This window comes from Lissotriton vulgaris, chromosome 3_2 (genome assembly GCF_964263255.1).
Source record: "Lissotriton vulgaris chromosome 3_2, aLisVul1.2, whole genome shotgun sequence".
Taxonomy (NCBI): Eukaryota; Metazoa; Chordata; class Amphibia; order Caudata; family Salamandridae; genus Lissotriton; species Lissotriton vulgaris.
In genome coordinates, this window is record NC_141690.1 from 1,928,131 (window position 1) to 1,948,050 (window position 19,920).

General features: G+C 47.1%; 1 protein-coding gene across 2 annotated transcripts in view; it reads right to left on the bottom strand.

Annotated features, from left to right (window-relative positions):
* Positions 1-19,920, bottom strand: part of NSUN7 (NOP2/Sun RNA methyltransferase family member 7) — a 1,179,115-nt gene that overhangs the window by 384,950 nt on the left and 774,245 nt on the right. The window lies entirely within an intron of this gene.

Genomic DNA, 19,920 nt, shown 5'->3' on the forward strand with positions numbered 1-19,920 from the left:
CTTTCCTAAAGTTGCCTTCATTTTGTCACACTTTTGACATACATTGGCATTCATGACACTTGGGCTAGTTTCTAAGAAACACTGACCTTGCTGACAAAGGGAACTTCGTGAGAACACTATCACACTGCATAGGCATTATGTGGAAAGGCCCTTACGCACAAGTTACTTACCTTCGGTAACGCTTTTTCTGGTGGATACAGTATCTACCTGTGGATTCCTCACCTTATAAATATACCCTGTGCTAGCATTCCTCAGAAATTTTTCCTAGCTCTCCGCGCCGACGAGGTAGTCACAGCGTCATGGCTCCGCACGCGGCTCCGCCTGACGTCACCAGAGCCATAAGAAGACCACGTCGGGCGTAATGACGTCAGTTCCACCCATTTTTTCTGTGCCACTGAGGCAAAACGGGCGGACCGACCATAGAGAGAAAGTATACATCGTACACAGAACTCCTACAAATACACACAGTGTATAATGAAATAAAAAAGCTTACATTTCAATAAGTCAACAATGTACAACTAGAGGTAATAAAGTCTTGAGTACACAAAAATACATCAAATAACAAATACCTCATCCTTTATGGTATAAAAGGGTGGACAACGGGGAGGTGGGTGGGTCAGTGAGGAATCCACAGGTAGATACTGTACCAGAAAAAGCATTACCGAAGGTAATATCTTGTTCTTCTGATAGATACATCTGCCTGTGGATTCCTCACCTTATGAATAAAATCCCACAGCAATCCCACTCCCGGAGGAGGGTGTCCACCCATCTATACCAAAAAGTCCTGCAAAACAGAGCGCACAAAATGGCTATCCCTCCTCACCTTGGAATCTAAGCAGTAATGCTTTGCGAAAGTGTGGAGGGAGGCCCAAGTTGCAGCTTTACATATGTCTAAAACAGGAACACCTCTAGACAATGCAGAAGTAGATGATTTAGCCCTGGTAGAATGAGCACTAATGCCTACAGGAGGCTCCGTACAGCCAGGGAGTAGCATATCTCGATGCACAAGATGATCCACCTGGATAAAGTGCGCTTGTGCATCACCTTGCCCTTCATACGACCAGCATATCCAACAAAGAGCTGGTCATTTTGCCAGAAGTCCTTTGTTCTGTCCAAATAGAAGCTAATCACCCTCTTTGGATCCAAACAATGAAGTCTCTCCTCCTCTTTGTATGGATGAGGGGGGAGGGCACAAAGTAGGAATGGTAATGGACTGACCTAGGTGGAAGGGAGTCACCACCTTAGGCAGAAAAGCAGCCCTGGTCCTGAGCACCATCCTTTCAACATGTATGATCAGAAAAGGAGGCTTTGAACTCAAAGCCTGGAGCTCACTCACCCTCCTAGCCGAAGTGATAGCCACCAGAAAGACCGTTTTAAATGTCAAAAGTCTCAATGGACAACAATGCATAGGTTTAAACGTAGAACCCATCAAAAAAGTTAACACCAGATTCAAATCCCACTGAGGCATAATAAACGGAGCGGGCGGAAACATGTTTGTCATCCCCTTAATGAATCTTAAGACTATTGGAGACTTAAATAGAGAAGGTTGATCAGGCAAACACAAAAATGCTGATAATGTCGACAAATATCCTTTAACAGTGGCCACAGCACAACCCTGCTGAGCCAAATGAAGAGAAAAACAAAGAACATCAGAAAGATGATCTTTTAAAGAATCAATAGATTTCTCTCCGCACCATTTAACAAATTTAGACCACCTGTAAGAGTAGATAGACTTGGTGGAGTGTCTCCTGGCCGATAGTATAACATCCACCAAAAGAATTCAAGTTGCCTCATTCAATCTCCAGGCATGAAGGTGTAGGCTCTGGAGGTGGGGGTGTAGAACTTGCCCCTCCATCTGAGAGAGATCTGCCCTGAGAGGGAGACGGAGCGAAGGGTACGACGAGAAGTGAAGAAGGTCCGTGTACCACACCCTTCTTGGCCAATCTGGGGTGATCAATATAACTTGGGCTCGGTCTTGGCAAATCATCCTTAGAACCCGAGGAATCAAGGGTATGGGAGTAAACGTGTAAAGGAGTTGCGAGCTCCAACTCATCTGAAACGCATCCCCTAATGCTCCCTGCCTCGGGCACTGGAGACTGCAGAATGACTTGCAGTGCGTGTTCTTGAGAGTGGCAAACAGGTCCACCCGAGGAGTTCCCCACGTCTGGAAGAAGTGCCGAACTACCTCCGGATGAAACCTCCACTCGTGGTCGGCGGAGAACTGCCGTCTGAGACTGTCCACACGCACGTTCAACACCCCGGCCAGATGATTTGCCATCTAGCAAATCCGATGATTCTGAGCCCACGACCAAAGCCGCAAAGTTCTCTGCAAAGCCCGTGCGACCCTACTCCTTCCTGTTTGTTGACATACCACATCACAGAATGTTGTCCGTCAGGGCTTGAACCGACTGACCACGAAGGGAAGGGAGAAAGGCCTTGAGTGCCAAATGTATAGCTCGCAATTTCAGAAGGTTGATGTGAAACAACCATTCCTCTGGAGACCAAAGACCATTGATCTCCAAATCCCCCAGATGTGCACCCCACCCTAGGGTAGAGGCATCCAATATCACTGCGGCCACCGATGGAGGAAGATGGAAGGGCTTTCCTTGAGACAGATTGCCCTCCGCGCTCCACCAAAATAGATCCGCTGCAGCTTCTCAGGAGATCCTCACTGACTCCCTGAGATCTCCGTTGTGCCGATACCACTGCCTGCGGGGGCACCACAGGAGCGCCCTCATGTGCCAGCGTGCATGGTTGACCAGTAGGATGCAGGAAGCGAACAGACCAAGCAGGCGAAGGGCCTTCAGAACTGGAACAACCGCTCCACTGTAAAATAAGGGAATCATTTCCTGAATGTCAAGAATCCTTTGTGGAAGCGGAAGAGCTTGACACACAGTAGTATCCAGTGCCGCCCCTATGAACAAGTTGCGCTGAGAGGGCACCAGATGAGACTTGGGTACATTTACAGAAAAAACCCAATTTGTACAACAGCTGGGTTATAATCTGTAGATGATGACGCACCATCTCTGGGGACCCTGCCTTCAAAAGCCAGTCGGCCAGGAAGGGGAAAACCGGAATCCCCGACCTCCTGAGATGAGCAGTCACCACTTCCATACCCTTGGTGAAGACTCGAGGTGCGGTAGTAAGACCAAACGGAAGGACCGCAAACTGGTAATGTTGAGACACAACCGTAAAACGAAGATACTTCCTGTGCGACTTCAGGATTGGGATATGAAAATACGCATCCTGTAAATCGAAGGACACCACCCAGTCCTCTTGTTGCAGCGCCTGAAGAACCTGCGCCAGGATAAGTATCTTGAACCTCTCCTGATTGAGAAACAGATTCAAAATTCTGAGTCCAGGATTGGACGTAACCGGCCATCCTTCTTGGGAATCAGGAAATACCGGGAGTAGCACCCCTGACCCCTTTCCTGCTCTGGAACCACCTCTATCGCACTTTTCTGTAACAGGGTAAGAACCTCCTTCTGAAGGAGAAGCAAATGATCCTCCCGGCAAATCCCCTGACAAGGAGAGTAAGGAGGGGGAAATTCCCTGAAGGGAAGAGGGTACCCATTTTCTACAAGATCTAAAACTCAAAGGTCCGAAGTTATTAATTTCCAGTCTTGTAGAAAATGGGTAAGCAGGCCTCCCACAGGACCCACATGATCCAGGATGGAGGATCTAGGGCTGTTTTCCTGCATTACCGGGAGGGGTAGGGGAGGTAGAAGATGAGGAGGAAGAGGGATGCCGTCCAGCTCCATGAAGGCGACCTCTGCCTTTACAGAGGTCTCCTCTGTAGGATGTAGGATTTATACAAAGGGTTCTGTTGCTGTTGCTGCAGCTGTGGTTGACTGGAACGAAAGGAAGATTTCCCAAAACCACGGTGCCTTCTGAAACCATAGCCTCTTGCTTGAGACTGTAACCCTAAGGATTTTGCCGTGGCCTTACTGTCCTTAAATCTCTGCAAAGCAGAGTCAGCTTTTTCCCCAAAAAGCTTAGAGCTGTCACAGGGAAGATCCAAAAGAGCAGCTTGCACATCCGGCGACAATCCAGAAGACCTCAACCATGCATGTCTCCTAGTAGCAACAGATGAATCCATTACCCTGGCCACTGAATCTGCAGTGTTCAAGCCCAACTGAATTACTTGGCGAGCAGCAGCCTGAGAATCCGCCAAAACTTCACTTAAATTACCCCGATCTTCTTTAGATAATTTAGGAAGAATCTGCTTGGAAGAGTCCATAAGGGCGTGAATATATCTGCCCAACAAACAGGTTGCGTTGGTGGATTTCAAAGCCATACTAGCTGACAAAAAGACTTTCTTTGCAGACTACTTGCTTTTTTGAGTCTCTGTCAGCCGATGCTTGAGGAAAGGAACCCACAGACTGCTTTGAGCATGAAGCCTGAACCATCAAACTCTGAGGTGAAGGGTGTGAAGAAAGAAACTCAGGGTCTAGAAACTGCGGGAGCAGACAGAGGATTACGCCAAACCTCGAGTATCAGTTCAGGAGAAGCCCGGGACAAGGGCGGGACCGTCTGTGGCCGTCAGTGGACTGCAGTGGACGGGCGGGCCACCCCTCTAACAACTTTACTAAAGGTGAGCACATATTACGGATATTAAAATGGGCGACAGCGAGAACATTGATGTAGAGAACAAGATTGCTGATACTTCTGTCTCCCTTATTACTTCCTTTGAGTCAATGATAGACTCTGCCTTCAACGAAATAGTGGAGACCGAGAGAAGGTTCTCTATGGGTTCTTTCTCCACTAATAACAACGACTCTCACAAGTAGCTCCAACGGTACTAATGGAGATGTACATATAAATCCAGAAATAATTGTGGTAAAACCGTCACATCCCTTTGTTGACGTGCCCACCATTCTGGATGATGAAAACACTGTCATCTACACAGCACAAGTTTCTGCCTCCACAACATCGGCGGCAGCAACGCCAAAACCAGCGACATCCCCGGTATCCCCTCAGATAGAGAGTGTTTCTACAATTGTAACTGCCTCGCAGGATGATGTCATTAATGTGGACATTGATTCTAGTAGTAACAAGCCGGGCAGGGAGAAACGCAAAAGAGGCACATCTAAGCTAAGTGCGAATAAAAGAAAACAGCCTGTATTCCACAAAAACCAATCAACACCTCAAAGTCTGTGGAACAAAAATAAACCATCAGGGGTACAAATCGTCTTGACAGAGGATAAAGAGGATAACGACTCCGCAGACTTGGATAATATTTCCGATGTATCCATTACTAATCCATGTGGGAACTCTAAAACCACATGGACCCAAACCACAATAATAGGTGATAATTATAATCTATCTAGACAGAACGGAAATATGATAGAAACCATAGTTGACACTATTTTTAACCGGATTGAAAAACAAATGATCAGCCAGTTTAATAATGTTTTTAAAAGACTTGATAGATTGGATAACTTGGTTAAAACTGGTGAAACAAAAAGGAAAGGGTCAATCATCTTGGACCAAGTTAGAGCAGATCGCCTTTTGAAGGAATTGGAAACTTCAAACAATATATTGTCATCAAAAAAACAGGTTAACACCAGTACCGCGGGTTGGGCACTAAGCAATTCTGTTTCTGCTTTACCTTTGACGGTACAATCATCAGTTAAACCGACAACCACTAAAAAGGGGCCAGCTATGAGTAAGGCTAATACATCCACGAAACCAACCCCTATACCTGCCCCTAGGAAAGTTGTTATTCCATCAACTTCCAACACCTCTGTTCCAAGCAACAATAATGGCCCAACCAATCTAAGCGCTGCCCCAAAATCGACTGCCGCTGACAACAACGTGGGTAATGGCTCCCAAGGGTCTACTAAATCTTTCAAACATCAAGGACCAGCATTACATCTGCCACCGGATGCCTGTCCTTTTGTTCTGGTTCTAGCAGGTGTCCCGCCATTGAGGGAGGATCAGGGGGAATCGTGGATACAATTGCGGAATAAGAGCATAGACTGGCTAACCAAACACAAAGGTGTTGGTTTTGACATCTCTAGAGAGATTATATCTGCGCGCAGGGTATCGTGGGTTGGCCCTTTACTCAAGGACAAGGAAGGTGACTGCGTAGTCCTCAACTTTAATAATCCTGGGACAGTAAGAAACCTCCTAAACAGAAATTGTAACTATTCAACCATTCCAACTGTTGCTACTATGTTACCCTTGAGTTATTTCTACAGACGACCGGCCACACAACCTCGCCCACCCCCTATGCAATTCACAGTGCCATTTACGCATCCACAACCAGCACCATTTATGCATTTTCAACCACCATCTGTGCATTTTCGCCCACCACCTATGCAATTTCACCAACCTTATCTTCCATTACAAATGTACAATAGATATGCACCACTTTCGGATCTGGACATGCAAGACTGACCACCTTCGACTACTTTTGTCGACCCTTCTCCGGTATCCGAACTCCCGATTGCCCCAGAAAACTCGCCTCAAAGAACCCGGAGCAAACCACTTCAGACCCTTGCTCATTTGCCTCTGGACTCAGTACTGTCTATTGTTAGCTGGAATATAGCAGGTTTAAATTCTAAATTGAAAATTTCAGAGTGGTTCAAGTGGGTTGATAATAATTGTGATATATTGTTGCTACAAGAAACATGGAGTACAACATCACCAACAATTGAGGGCTTCTGCTGTCACAATCTTAAGGCTCTGCCGTCTCCCATGGGTCGACCTAGTGGGGGACTATCTATTTGGTCCAAGATAAAACATGGGGTGCACACAAAGTTGATCCCAACACCAGGTATCTGTTGTTTTATGGCCATCAAGTACATTAACAGACTGAAATTATGTATTATCAATTTTTATAATAATGATTTTGTTAGCTGCCCAAATGGCAATTTCACATTATTGTTTAATTTTATAGATGAAATTATGGGGGGACAAAAGCATGGATCTTTCGATGGTATTTGCATCGGAGGGGATTTTAATGCACACTTGTATCGCCATAGCCCAATATGTAAGAATGGGGTAGAATTGAAAGATTTTATAGCTTCCCATGACTTAGTTAATGCTATGGAATTTGCAGGTACAAGTATAAATAATGTAACAACCCCCACTTTCATAGGTCAGGGCTGTGCCTCTACAATTGATTATATTTTCACATGCCCTGAGTTAAGTGAAATAATCTTAAAAGCTGAAGTCGTCTGCTCCGCATATAGTGATCACTATCCGCTTAAAATTAACATACACAATCCCCAGACCTCAATAGTTGCAGCGAAACCAGATGTAGGTCCTCTAAACCTAGCATTATCAACTGATAGATTGAGACTAGCATGGAAGGGAGCTGACAATAAAGGGATACTTTCCAGAGTAATCAAAAAATACCCTGAGACAGTTGAGACTTGCCTGTCGTATATAAGTCCCAGTAATAAGGTGGTTGGCGCTTTTGGTGATCTATGCAGGGCAATTAAAATTGAATCCTCTAAACCTGTCAGGCAGAACATCTCCCAGGGACCCCGTTGGTTTGATACTTCCTGCTCTAGGGCCAACAGGGATTTGAGGGCTGCACTTAATACCAGCCCGAGAGACCCTCAACTCGTGAGAGCATTAAGATCACAATATAAAAGGGTCTTACGCATTAGATCTGAAGCCCTAGTAATCAATCACTGGGAATCACTTACGCGCACCGCCAAATTGAAGGACTCAATGGGCTTCTGGAAAGAAGTCAAGTCATTAAGATCTTTTGGTTCTAACATCAACCAAATTAATAGTAATATAACTGGCGAGGCGTGGGTAGAGCATTTCTCTCAAATCTATGCCATATCAGCTACCCCTTCGGACACTGTCACTCTATCCCTCAGTGATGAACCCTTGACCTTTTCATTACTTGAGGTCGAGGATGCTATCATTGACAGTGTTAGCAATAAAGCCCCAGGACCTGATGGTCTTTCCATTGACCAAATAAAATCAGAAATCAACTTCTGGGCCCCTCTTTTATGCAACCTATTTAATAACCTAAATGACAGCTCAATTCCCGAATCCTGGTCGAACAGTGTCATTGTGCCCATATTCAAGAAAGGTGATAGGTCGGATCCCGCCTGCTATCGCTCGATTTCACTGATCGACAACACGTTAAAAGTTCTGGGAAGAGTAATCTTCAGACGGATAAGGGATTGGGCTGAAGATAACAATATTCTTCATTGTAGCCAATTGGGTTTTAGAAGTAAGGTGGGCACTACAGAACAATGCCTAAATCTAAACCTGATTATGGCTAAATATATTATTGTTAAAAAATCCCCTCTTTATTTAGGTTTTATGGACTTGAGTTCAGCGTTTGATTTTGTTAACCGTTCTAGGTTGTGGTCACTTTTGCTCGATTATGGTTTAGACGATTCATTGGTGTATTTCCTTTCCTATTTACATAGGGATTTAAAAGCACGAGTACGAATCAACAATGATGGTGATTTGTCTGACGACATCCCTATCAGCAGAGGAGTTAGACAGGGCTGCGTACTCGCCCCACTGCTTTTTATTTTATATATCAACAGGTTAAGCAACACTTTGAGTGAGATTATTAAGGATGTTCCCATAATAAACGGCTCCCCCATCACTACTCTACTTTATGCGGATGACGCTGTATTGATGGGGCGTACACCGAATGCACTACGTACTTTAATCTCTGGTTTTGTCACCTTCATGTCCGATCTTGGTTTAAAAACCAATTTTAAAAAATCTTTTATAATGAATTGCGGACCAAAGAAGTATAACATTGCATCCATTAAATCGGGTAATAACATTTTAAAATGCACCAGCACTTTTCCTTATTTAGGGTTGTTATTTTCCAACTCAGGCTCATGGCAGCAACACGCTGCCTTTGCAAGCAACAAAATTGGCAAGTCAATTAACTCGATCCTATCCCTTCGCCAAGCGAAACTAGCTGATGTTGTTACCCCTCTTCTTACCACCTACCGTACCCAATGTCGACCAACCGGGACTTACGGTGCAGAAGTATGGGGATATTGCAACAGCTCGGCCCTTCAGGTGGCGGAAAATAGATTCTGTAGGAGGGTGTTAGGGGGAGTCCCTTGTGCTCCCACTCTGATCTGTCATAATGAATTGAGGCTGCCATACATTGTTGATTTCATAAAGTCAAGGCCTGCCCTATTTTGGATTAAAATCTGGTTAAACCCAGCAGCAACATTGACTCGTAGTATTATATCTGATTGCCTGTCCAGTGACAGATCCCAACATATACCTTGGCTAAAAGCAGTCAAAACCAGTCTGCAACAGGTGGGACTAGGATCCTTATTTAGTTCCCCTGACTTAATTGTACCCGCTCACAAAAACAGTATTAAACGGGCACTTTTGGAGGTATATACTGAGGAAAGGATGAGATCAGAATCTAGTAAACCAGTGGTCATGAAATATTTACGCATTTGTGACCTAGATGCTGTAAATCCTAATAATCTTATTAGATACTTGACAATGCCGATAGGTAGATGGAATCGGAGTCTTTTATTTAGGTTCCGGGAGGGCAGCTTAGTTTATTTGCTTAGCTTCCCTATTGGCTACAATAAAAATTTAGAAGAATTGGATTGTCCCTGTTCTTTAGGTGGACGACAAAATCTATTGCATTATTTCTTCTTTTGTGGCCACTACAAATTGTATACCTGTCAATATTTAAGACCAATCCTACGCAAATATAATCTACGTGAATCTATTCCTGCTCTGCAATTTCTGCAAATGCTGCATATGGATGATGTTATTTATTCTGTTAGCTGTTTCATAAAAGCCTGTGTGAAATCGAGAGCAACTATGGAACTTGGATAATGGATAATAGCATTATGCTGGTATATGCACTTGAGTACCAGCTACTAAATAGTAATAATACTGAATGTCTGTAAGAGATACTTCTATAGTGGGTAACCGTGGATATAGATGGGTTAATATTCCTTAGTATTACGCACCATGCACTTTGTACATTATATTATGCACTTTAAGTCATTTTGATGCTTAACCCAATTGGATTATTGTTTTTAATTTTGTAAGAATCGTTTTCTTTTAATGCTTCTAATGTACTTTTCATTCTGTATGTACTTTTATGGATGTATTAAATCCGAATAAAGATCATTTGAATTGAATTGAGTATCAGTTCAGTCAGGGCATCAATGAAAGGTAAGAGAAGCAAGAGAAGCTCTACCACAGAAGAAGGAGAATGAAGCACCTCTGTAAGCAGATTAGGCATATATTCAGCCATAGGAAGCTGTAAACCCAATAGTTCAGCTGCCTTCTTAATAACAACATAAGGTGCGACATCCTTTGAAGGAGAAGCCTTATGTGATGCAAAATCCCCTTCCGGAGAAACATCGAAACCACAAGACTCACACAAGTCTTCAAACAAGTCCTCTTCTAGAGCGCATCTTCGGCTGCAGCATCGGTGGCGCCATTCACGGCATCGACGGCTCAGGCAACGGCGTTGAAGGTGGATACGTAACAGCAACCTGCGTCGAACGAACCCGAGAAGAAGGGACGCTAGATGGAGCCGAGGACTGCCCATAGGGAGTTGACATCCTCAGTGCCGGAATGTGCCATTACGGCACCATCAGCCTATAGGGCATAAAGGGGGCAGGAGGATAATGTTGAGGCACACCCAAATTAAATGCCAATGGACCCATGGGACCCGAAGGTGCTCCAAAGGGGCATGATACTGGCAAATACTCCATACATCTGGTTCAAAAACTGCGATGGATCCGAACCCGGAGCCGGGAACAAAGGATACTGCACCGGTTCGACCTCCGAACGAGGAACCTTCGGAGTTGGAACCACTGGGGTCGCAGGTGGAGGCACAGGAGCCGCAGGAGTCTCATCATCCACTGGATTCGAAGTACCATCCGGAGCGGGAGGTCCCTCCGACGCCGGAGACTGCACCGGAGTGCCCACATAAGGAGACCGGTCCGGAGTCACCTGTGGAGAGTCAGATGGTAAAGGAGATACAAAGTTCTTGACACCACATCAAGGAGCCAGACATGGCGACTTAGAAGCTCGAGGCTGCGATGAACGACATCGAGACCCATGCCTCTTCTTCTTCTTTTGTCTTCTCTTTGAGCTGTTCAAAGTTGACGACCTCAAGTTCGGCCGCTGTCGACCCCTTTTCTCCTTTCTCACCTTGGACATATAAAATTTGGCTTCTCTTTCTATCAATTCCTTCGGGTTCATTTTCCTACAAGAAGAACAACCTTCCACGTTGTGATCAGATGAAAGACACCAAAGGCAGTCATCATGCGGGTCAGTGATCGACATATGACCTCCGCATTCCTTACAGAGCTTGATACCCGACTTCCTCTGAGTAGACGTGGCAAATTCAGAAACAAAGAAAATCTCGAAACAAAGTATCAGGAAGAAAGATAGGAGAGTCCCAGAAAATCCGTTAGCGTCGACAGAGGGCAAAAAAGGGAACTGATCTCATCACGCCGACGAGGTCTTCTTATGGCTCCGATGACGTCATGCGGAGCAGCGTGCGGAGCCATGACGCTGTGACGACCTCATCGGCGTGAAGTCCTAGGAAAAATTTCCGCAAAATGCTGGCGCAGGGGATATTCATAAGGTGAGGAATCCACAGGCAGATGTATCCATCAGAAATGCGTGAAAAAATTGTGTTTGTTACTACATTCATATGGCAACGTAGCTATCTGTGGAATACAAACAATGGAAGACTGATCACAATCTCAGCCCAATGCAAGGAGGCCTTTTTCTATATATAACCTTTTGTTTCCTAATACAATCAGAGAAAACACTTCTGCTGACTTCGAGGGGTTCTTACATGCTGAAGCTTTTGCCTAGCAGCTGACTGTGAGAAGTTGGCCTGGTATATGATGTTCAATATTCTAGTGAGCACCTTGCACCAGTCCAAACAACCCTTATGGTGATGGTTGTAAAGTGAACCTTATAGACCAGCTATCCTAGGGGTAGCATGGGCAGAGCAGTCTTAGGCTAAACTCAAGAGGCCATGTGAAGCCAGCTGTTTTACCATATGCAATCCCTTTAATACCAAATAAAAGGACACCACACAGGATATATATTCAAAATATATATGTATTTATTTCTAAATCAATCCCCTGAACTCTTTATGAGCACAGAAGCACAAGCGCATAACAAGTAACTTAATATAACATACAAAAGTTGCACAAATATGGATAGGCCGGGGTGGCCCGCTAAACCATATACTAAAGTCGTGGTATTAGAATCACGTCACGAACAATGGTAAGGCCTAGGGCCTTGGGAATCGCTGGGGCTACACTGAGCTAACAATAGTTAGGCAGCAGGAGGCCCACGGGATGCGGGTGCAGTGTCTAAATGCACAGGCGTGCACACATAGAAGTCAATGGGTGCGTAAAGTTAGAAAGTTAAAGGTTTGGGAGCCTTCCAACTGGTCTAGAAGCTAACCACTTGAAAATAGGACACTAGGAGAGTTACTCTTCACAGGAGCACCGCAGTACGCGTGTTACCTCACCCACAGGAAGCGGGTGCATAGGTCCCAAAGTGTGTATGGTTTCGTCGTGGAGTTCTATGGAGCCTTGGAGAAAAGATGCTGCAGGCGGCCAGGAGAGAAGAGTCTGGGTGGATCCAAGGGTGGATCGAAGATGCAGAGGACCTAAAAGCAGAGGGGACAGAGTCTGGGTCACTGGCCAGTGACCAGGAAGGAACCAGGCGATGTCGCGAAGCAATCAGGTGCTGATGGGAAGCTTGTCTCTGCAGCCACGTGGACCAGGAGGTGTCGACGACGACCAGGAGTAAGGCACGGACTGTCCCACGAAGGCTCTCGCTGTCGCGGTGTCGGCTTCAGGATTGGAGTCAACAAGCCTTGGCAAAGGCAACCCATGCAGGATACGAAGTAGGCTTCTTGCTCAGACCAGCAAGGTCTGAGGGGCTGCTTCTTTTGAGGGAAGCAAGGGCCAGTCTGGAGCAACCAGACCAGCGGTGTAATTTCAAAGGATCGTCGCCAAGATGGCCACTAGCCAACAGGCAAGTGACCGGGCAGAAGCGTCGAGCATGAAAATGCAAAAGGGCCCCACGCAAAACTCGTGGAGGGTGCAGGGCTGATCTTTGGTGCAGATGCTGCTCGGGGCTGGGGCTTCTCAATCCCCAATGCACAGCTTCGAGGAGGCCTCGGGGGCTGCACAGTTAGCAGGTCGCAGACTTTTCAAGATGGCCGGACCCACGTCTCTCGTCGCCTCCACGGGTCTCAGCTTTGCAGGGACTCTGGATCGGGCTGTTGGATGTTTGGGAATCCGGTTCTTGGCAGGCTCTGTGCTCGGGCTCTGGCGGGAGGCGGCGACAAAGCAAGCCGTTGATCGTTGGATGGTGCCTGCTTGTGCAGGGTGGTCACTCCTTGACCCCAAGGGAGATTCTTCAGTCGTCTTCTTCAGTCGATCGTCGAAGGTCCAGAGTTTCGTTTCAGAGTTTCAGTCAGGATTAATCTAAAGTCTTGGGACTCAGCTCCTACTTATATACCAAATCTAGGGGCTGGATTACCTGCTAGGTCCCTCCTATGGGTGGGACCAGGGAAGGGGGTGGTTACACCCCTTTCCCTTTGTCCAGTTTCGCGCCAGAGCTCGGGCTGGAGTGCCCCAGCACCGGTTTGAACTGGACCATGCATGGGACACCTTGTGTGCCCCAGGCAGTGTCTCATTCCTTTCAGCCCTCCCTGTCCCAATACACAAAAGCCTGTCTGGGGTGGTCCTAGCACCTCCCAAGGCAGGAAACCTATTGTCCAAGCCTCCCTCGCTGGAAGGACTACCAGCAGCAGGAGGTCAGTCCTGTGTCTGTGGCAGCAGCATCCATTTTGTGATGCTGAGGCTCTGGTTAACTTTAATCGGGATTAGTAGGAACAACATGTCTTCTCCCTCTAGAAGGGTGGAATGCTACCCCCGTCGCCAGAACTGGCGAGGGGGTAGTATTCCAAATCGTATGACACCTTACTCGACATGTTTTGATAAAGCCAAACCAGAGTTAGCATTTAACCGCAAGGTTCATAATGCACTTAAGAGTATATGGTATGGCAATATCCTAGAACAGCTATAAGGACGTGGTTCCGAAAGCTGCAGACAGGCTCATCTCATGCTAGAGCACCATCTCACATAAAACCAAGCACTCTGCCTCCAGGATTGTTAAGGCCTGCTATAGGAGTGACTTATAGGTGTATATGTGTCTAGATATAAGGTTAGATATAGGTATACTATATCTAAGCAAGGGGTGATTACACAACCTTGCCCCAGCTGAGTGATCAGCCAGTTGTGTCAATGTGAGTGGCCAGCCAGGGGTGGCATAATACATGCTGCAGCCCCTGGTAGGCCTTGGATGCACCTATGCCCTGAGTACCTATAGTACACTGTATAGGGGCTCATAAGGTGACCCAGTATCCAATTGGAGATGCACCTAGGGCACATGGAGTCCATTTTAAAGAGAGAGCAGATAGCCTTGGGCCCTGGTTAGCAGGATCCCAGGCCAACTAAGTCGAAAACCAGCTAAACACTAGGCAAAAATCTGGGGTAACCATAGTCAGGTATCCACTTTCCTACACTGACTAACATCTTAGTGAGGGGTGTCCAGTTCATGACCAAGACGAGGTCCTACACTGTTAGCCACCATGTAAAGGGGTTAGATCATATCGAAGGTGGTTTCTTGGCAGATCACTCATTTACACCCTAGACATGCATGTTAGGGTTGTGTCGTATGAGTATGCTGGATTGTTATATCATTTTTCTATGCATGCATATATCTACTGTATTAGCAAAATGGTGGAAGTGTTCATTCTATTAACTATTTTAATGCTCGCTATAACTTTCATCTGCTTCTGTCTATTGATCATTGCAGCACACACATTCTATTCAAGAATCACTTCAGTTCAACAAATATTGTAAAATGGCCCTTTATGTATTCTTTTTTTTTTTTTTAACTTTATTGTGCAATTTAAATACGATTTCAACCATGGGCCTACAACCACAGGGGCCGGCCGCTAGAGCACAGAAAAGCAATCATTGAATATCACAGGACTGCGGCCGATCTCCTAGAGGTCCGGCAATAACACAGGATACAATTCTCAGCAACACAGGATGAAATCAGGATATAGTTGTTTTTTGTTTTTTATAGTAAGAACAAAGAGAAAAAACTAAGAAATCTCAAGGCATAAGACATTATGGACGAAGTTGTGCTCCTACGGGGGGACCTTCAATACAAGATGAACAACTAAGCGAGCAATAGAGATGGTGAGGGGCGGAGTCAGTGGGGAAGTCAAAAATCAGGAAAGAGAGTAGACTACACCAGGAATGTCGGATCAGGGGGATAGGGAAATGTCCGGATTCTCTTCAAACGGGGGGGTACATATGTTTCCTCGATAGGCGTTCCATTGGCCCCAGATTCTAGTCCACGCCCCAGGCTTTCCCCTAGCTAAATACACAGTCTTCTCTCTAAATATACACCAGTCCATGTTCTACTTCCATACTGACACGGTGGGGGGCCGCTGGGAACCCCACAACTGCGCAATATCTCTCTTTGCGATCATGTTCCCAAGGGCCGCCCACCGGGCCTGAGCGACGTTGTAATCATTCGGCTCCCACACATTCAACAGACATCTCCCGGCCTCAAGCAGCAGAGCAACCCCGGTGACACATTCCATTACAGCATGCACCCGAGTCCAATACGCAGCCACCTCCCGGCATTCCCAGATGATATGGAGGAAAGTAGCACTCAAACCACATCCACGCTTACATTACCCATCCGAAGAGAAACCCATGGAGACCAAACGAGGACCGGTAACATACACCCAATGAAGAATTTTGAGTTGGACGAGACGGAGACGGGCGGGTATGGCCACCTCTTTCGGGGAAGACAGTGCTGACTGCCAGTCTTCATCATCTAGTTCCAACCCGTCCCCAGTCCAGACCTCCCTGAGACGCACGAGGAGATCTGCCCGATTGTTGATTAACTTCTTATATATTAGTGAAAGCGTACTATCGGGCAGATGACCATCGAGTTTTCGGTCTTCCAGTGGGGGACTTGGGAACATTGGCATCGGCAGCAAAGACCGATGTCAAGGCATGGCGGACCTGTGCGTACCTGAAAAACTCTCTTTCACTCAACTCATACTCATTCTGCAGTGCCTCAAAAGTCTTAACCGCACCCTTCACCCAAAGGTCACCCACTCTGCTTATACCAATCATATCCCATATCCCATATCTCAAACCCTTTCGTGGTCCAGAGGCATCCCAATCTCTCTGACGCATACAAAGGGGTCGCTCGTGTCAAACGATCCTTCCATCCCAGGGCAGCATTTGCATCACTCCACATGCGCACAGCAATCTTAGTGGGTCCTGTTAAATTCCTCCCTGCTGCCCTAGAGTAAAGCGCCCTGTTGTAGTTCCCACCTGGCAACTGATGCTTGTCCATCTCAAATGCCGGATTTGGGCTGGGTGCATAAATTGCGTGATTAATCGCGCACAGTTGGGAGGCCCAATAGTACCGCCTGATATCCGGGAGCGCCATGCCCCCGTCATACCAGGGGAGAGTTAGTTTAGCAAGAGCAATTCTTGCACGGCCATGCCAAATGAGCCGCCTCTGCAGGCCTTCACCTCCCGAAAGTAACTTGCCGGGATGATGTCAAACGAATTCTGGAGTGCGTATAAAAACCGAGGCAGGGACATCATTTTAAAGAGCGCGGCGCGACCGAGCGGCGACAACGGCAATCTACGCCACCGAACAACGTCAAGCTTCAACCTCTGGAGAGGGGGGAGAAGATTGTGCTCGTAGCGAGCAACTGGATCTAGCGATATGAAAATCCCCAAATATTTGAAACCGGACTGGGCAACCTGAATAGGAAATCTACTTGGCAAGGGAGGGAGGCCACCCGAAATGACATACACACAAGACTTAGACGAATTTATGACCAGACCAGAATTCTTGCCGAACGAAGTGAGAACGTCACCAAGACGTTAAGGGATTTACTAGGGGAGGTAAGGTATAAGAGAATATCGTCGGCATACAGCGAGATTCGGTCCTCAAAATCGGGAGCCCACTGAATGCCCTTTATCGACGGCTCCCATCGGAGCCAGGCTGCAAGGGGCTCTAAAGCAAGAGCAAAGAGCAGGGGGGACAGCGGGCACCCCTGTTTCGTACAACTCCCAAGAATGAAGGACTTGGACACTCGACCGTTGACGACCACCTGAGCCAGTGGTTCCCTATATAAAAGCTTCACCCACCCAATAAATTCCGAACCGAAGGCAAATTTTGCAAGGGCGGCCCAGAGATAAGGCCATTCTATCGTATCAAAGGCCATCGTGGCGTCTAAGGAAGCCAAGATGGCCGGCTCTTGAAGAGACCCCGCCCTCGCGAGAACACCATGTAAGCGCCACAAGTTGAGTGCGGTGTTCCGATGTGGGATAAAACCGGATTGATCCGGATGGATCAGGTCACAAATCACCGTAAGCAGACGATTGGCGAGAACTTTGGCTAGGACTTTAGGCTCAGCGTTCAACAGGGAGATGGGCCTATACGATGCGCAGCGATCCCGAGGCTTGCCCTCCTTAGGAATTACCACGATTGTTGCCAAACGCTGATCACAAGGGAGGGTGCCAAGGTCTCGTGACTCTATGAACATATCGCGCATATATGGTGCGACTTTATCGGGCGCAGTTTGTACAGTTCAATAGGCAAGCCCGAACGGACAGAACGAATTGCAGTCGCAATCTCATCTGCAGACAATGGAGCATCCATGCACTCGCGGTCCTCCTCGGATAGGCAGGGCAGCGCAATATCACGCAGCAAGAAATGGGAGTCTTCCTCATCTCTATCAGACACCGGGGAATACACAGTACGAAAATAATCCGCAAAACACTCCACAATCTCACTGGGGTCAGTCACACACTCATCATCCAAAGTGTGAATCACGGGGACCACACGATTCGCCCTTTCTTTCTTGTTAAGCCACGCAATCAATTTACCCGCCTTATCCCCTACATCATACAGTCTACCCTGCTGCTCCCTGTACATTGTTTTGGCAGCATCCGTGACAAGGGACTTATAGTCTAGCTGCTTCAAACCAAGGGCGTGGAGTCCATCATGGGTAACGCCTGATTCTAGGTCATTCTCTAGTTCCACTATTTCCGCCTCAAGACGCACAACCTCTTGATTCCTAGTTTTCTTGGCTTCAGAAATTATGGATAAGGCCTGTCCACGAATAACGGTCTTGAAAGCTTCCCACAGGGACACGGAAGAGGAAACAGACCCCTCGTTTTCCAGGAAATAGTGGTCTAGGGACTTTATCAGACTGTTACGGATCTTGGGATTACGCAAATACCAGGGGTTAATGGGGGCAACCCGCCCGCAGCGTTCACCCTAGTGTCCATTTTTTTAAATTTATTTATTTATAAAATTTCTATAGCGCACAAATACCTTCAGGTGTCTCGGCGCTGGAGAAACATACAAAGCCACAATGGGGAATGATCCGAAATGCCCCGGGCCAGGTCTCTGATCTCTCTAACAGAAGGGGACTGGGCAGCAGGCATGAGAATGTAATAAAGTCTGGAGAGACTCCCATGGGCCCCAGAGTGAAAGGTGTACTGACTCTGTGTCGGATGCATCAACCTCCAGCAGTCTACCAGACCAAAAGTAGTGTCCAAGAACCCACCAAGCCATGACTGGGACTTAGGAAGATCCCAGGGGGGGGGGGGGGGGAAAGGGGGGGGGGGTGACGATCTACAGTACCAGAAACCACAGAATTAAAATCCTCACCCATACGTAGAGTGCAATAAGGGAGCTCCAGCATCACACGGCCGATATCTGAGAAGGTGGAGGTCTGGAGACCCGGGGGAACATATACAGTAAGCAGAGAAAGAGTCTTACCCTCCCACCTACCAGTGAGGGCGGCATAACGCCCTCTGTCGTAGAGGATTACATAGTCAATCTCCAGGGGGAGAGAGGACCGAACCAGAATACCCACCCCCCTAGAACCAGTGGTGAACCCGGAGTGTGCGACCAGGTGATAACCCCACCTATTCATGGCCTGACACATATTTCCCACCAGATGCGTCTCCTGCAAAAGAACCACATCAGGGGACAGGCGACGCAAATACTGCAGTACCACTCCCCGTTTTATGCGATCACCCAATCCATTGACATTCCAAGATATTAACCTCAACCCACTATCCCCCATCCCAACAAGTGATGCAGAATTCACCCCACAGAGAGCAGAACATTCGAAGCATAGAAAAAAACAATACGTCGCCTTGAGAAAGAAAAACAAACTCACAAACACCCCTTCCCACCCCCCAACCAACTCCCGTTACAACGCCCCCCTCCCTGCACCCCTGCAGTAGACTAAAAAGCCACCCCAACATGCAGTGTGCCTGTCGCCCTAACATTTCCCAATCTACAAAAAGACCCTGGAGGAGGAAAGAGGCCTGTCCACCCCGCCACCCTAAAGGGAACACCAGTGAAACATGTGCATACGGAAAGAATAGAACCCAGTTGAACAATGTCTAGTATTCGGAGACCAGGGGCCGAAGCATCATTTCTGTTCAGGCTCACCACCTTCTGCACCACCAGGGTGCTCAGTTCGGTCGTTCCGGGCAGGCAGGGAATCCAGCCAATCACTCACATTCTCCGGCCGGTCAAAGAAAAATGTCAGTTCCTCGTACTCCACACGAAGCCTGGTAGATAAAAGCATCACGTATTTCAGTCCTAAGTCTCGGAGACGTCGCTTTACACCCTGAAAGCCCATCCTTTGCCTCTGGACGAGCTGAGTAAAGTCCGGGTAAAAGTTAACTGTGGAGTTCTCGAATTTCACCGGGCCGCTCACCCTCGATGCCTGCAGGATAGCATTGCGGTCCCTGAAATAAAAAAGCTTGGCGATGATGGGCCTCGGAGGGGCGCCCGGTTTAGGCTTTC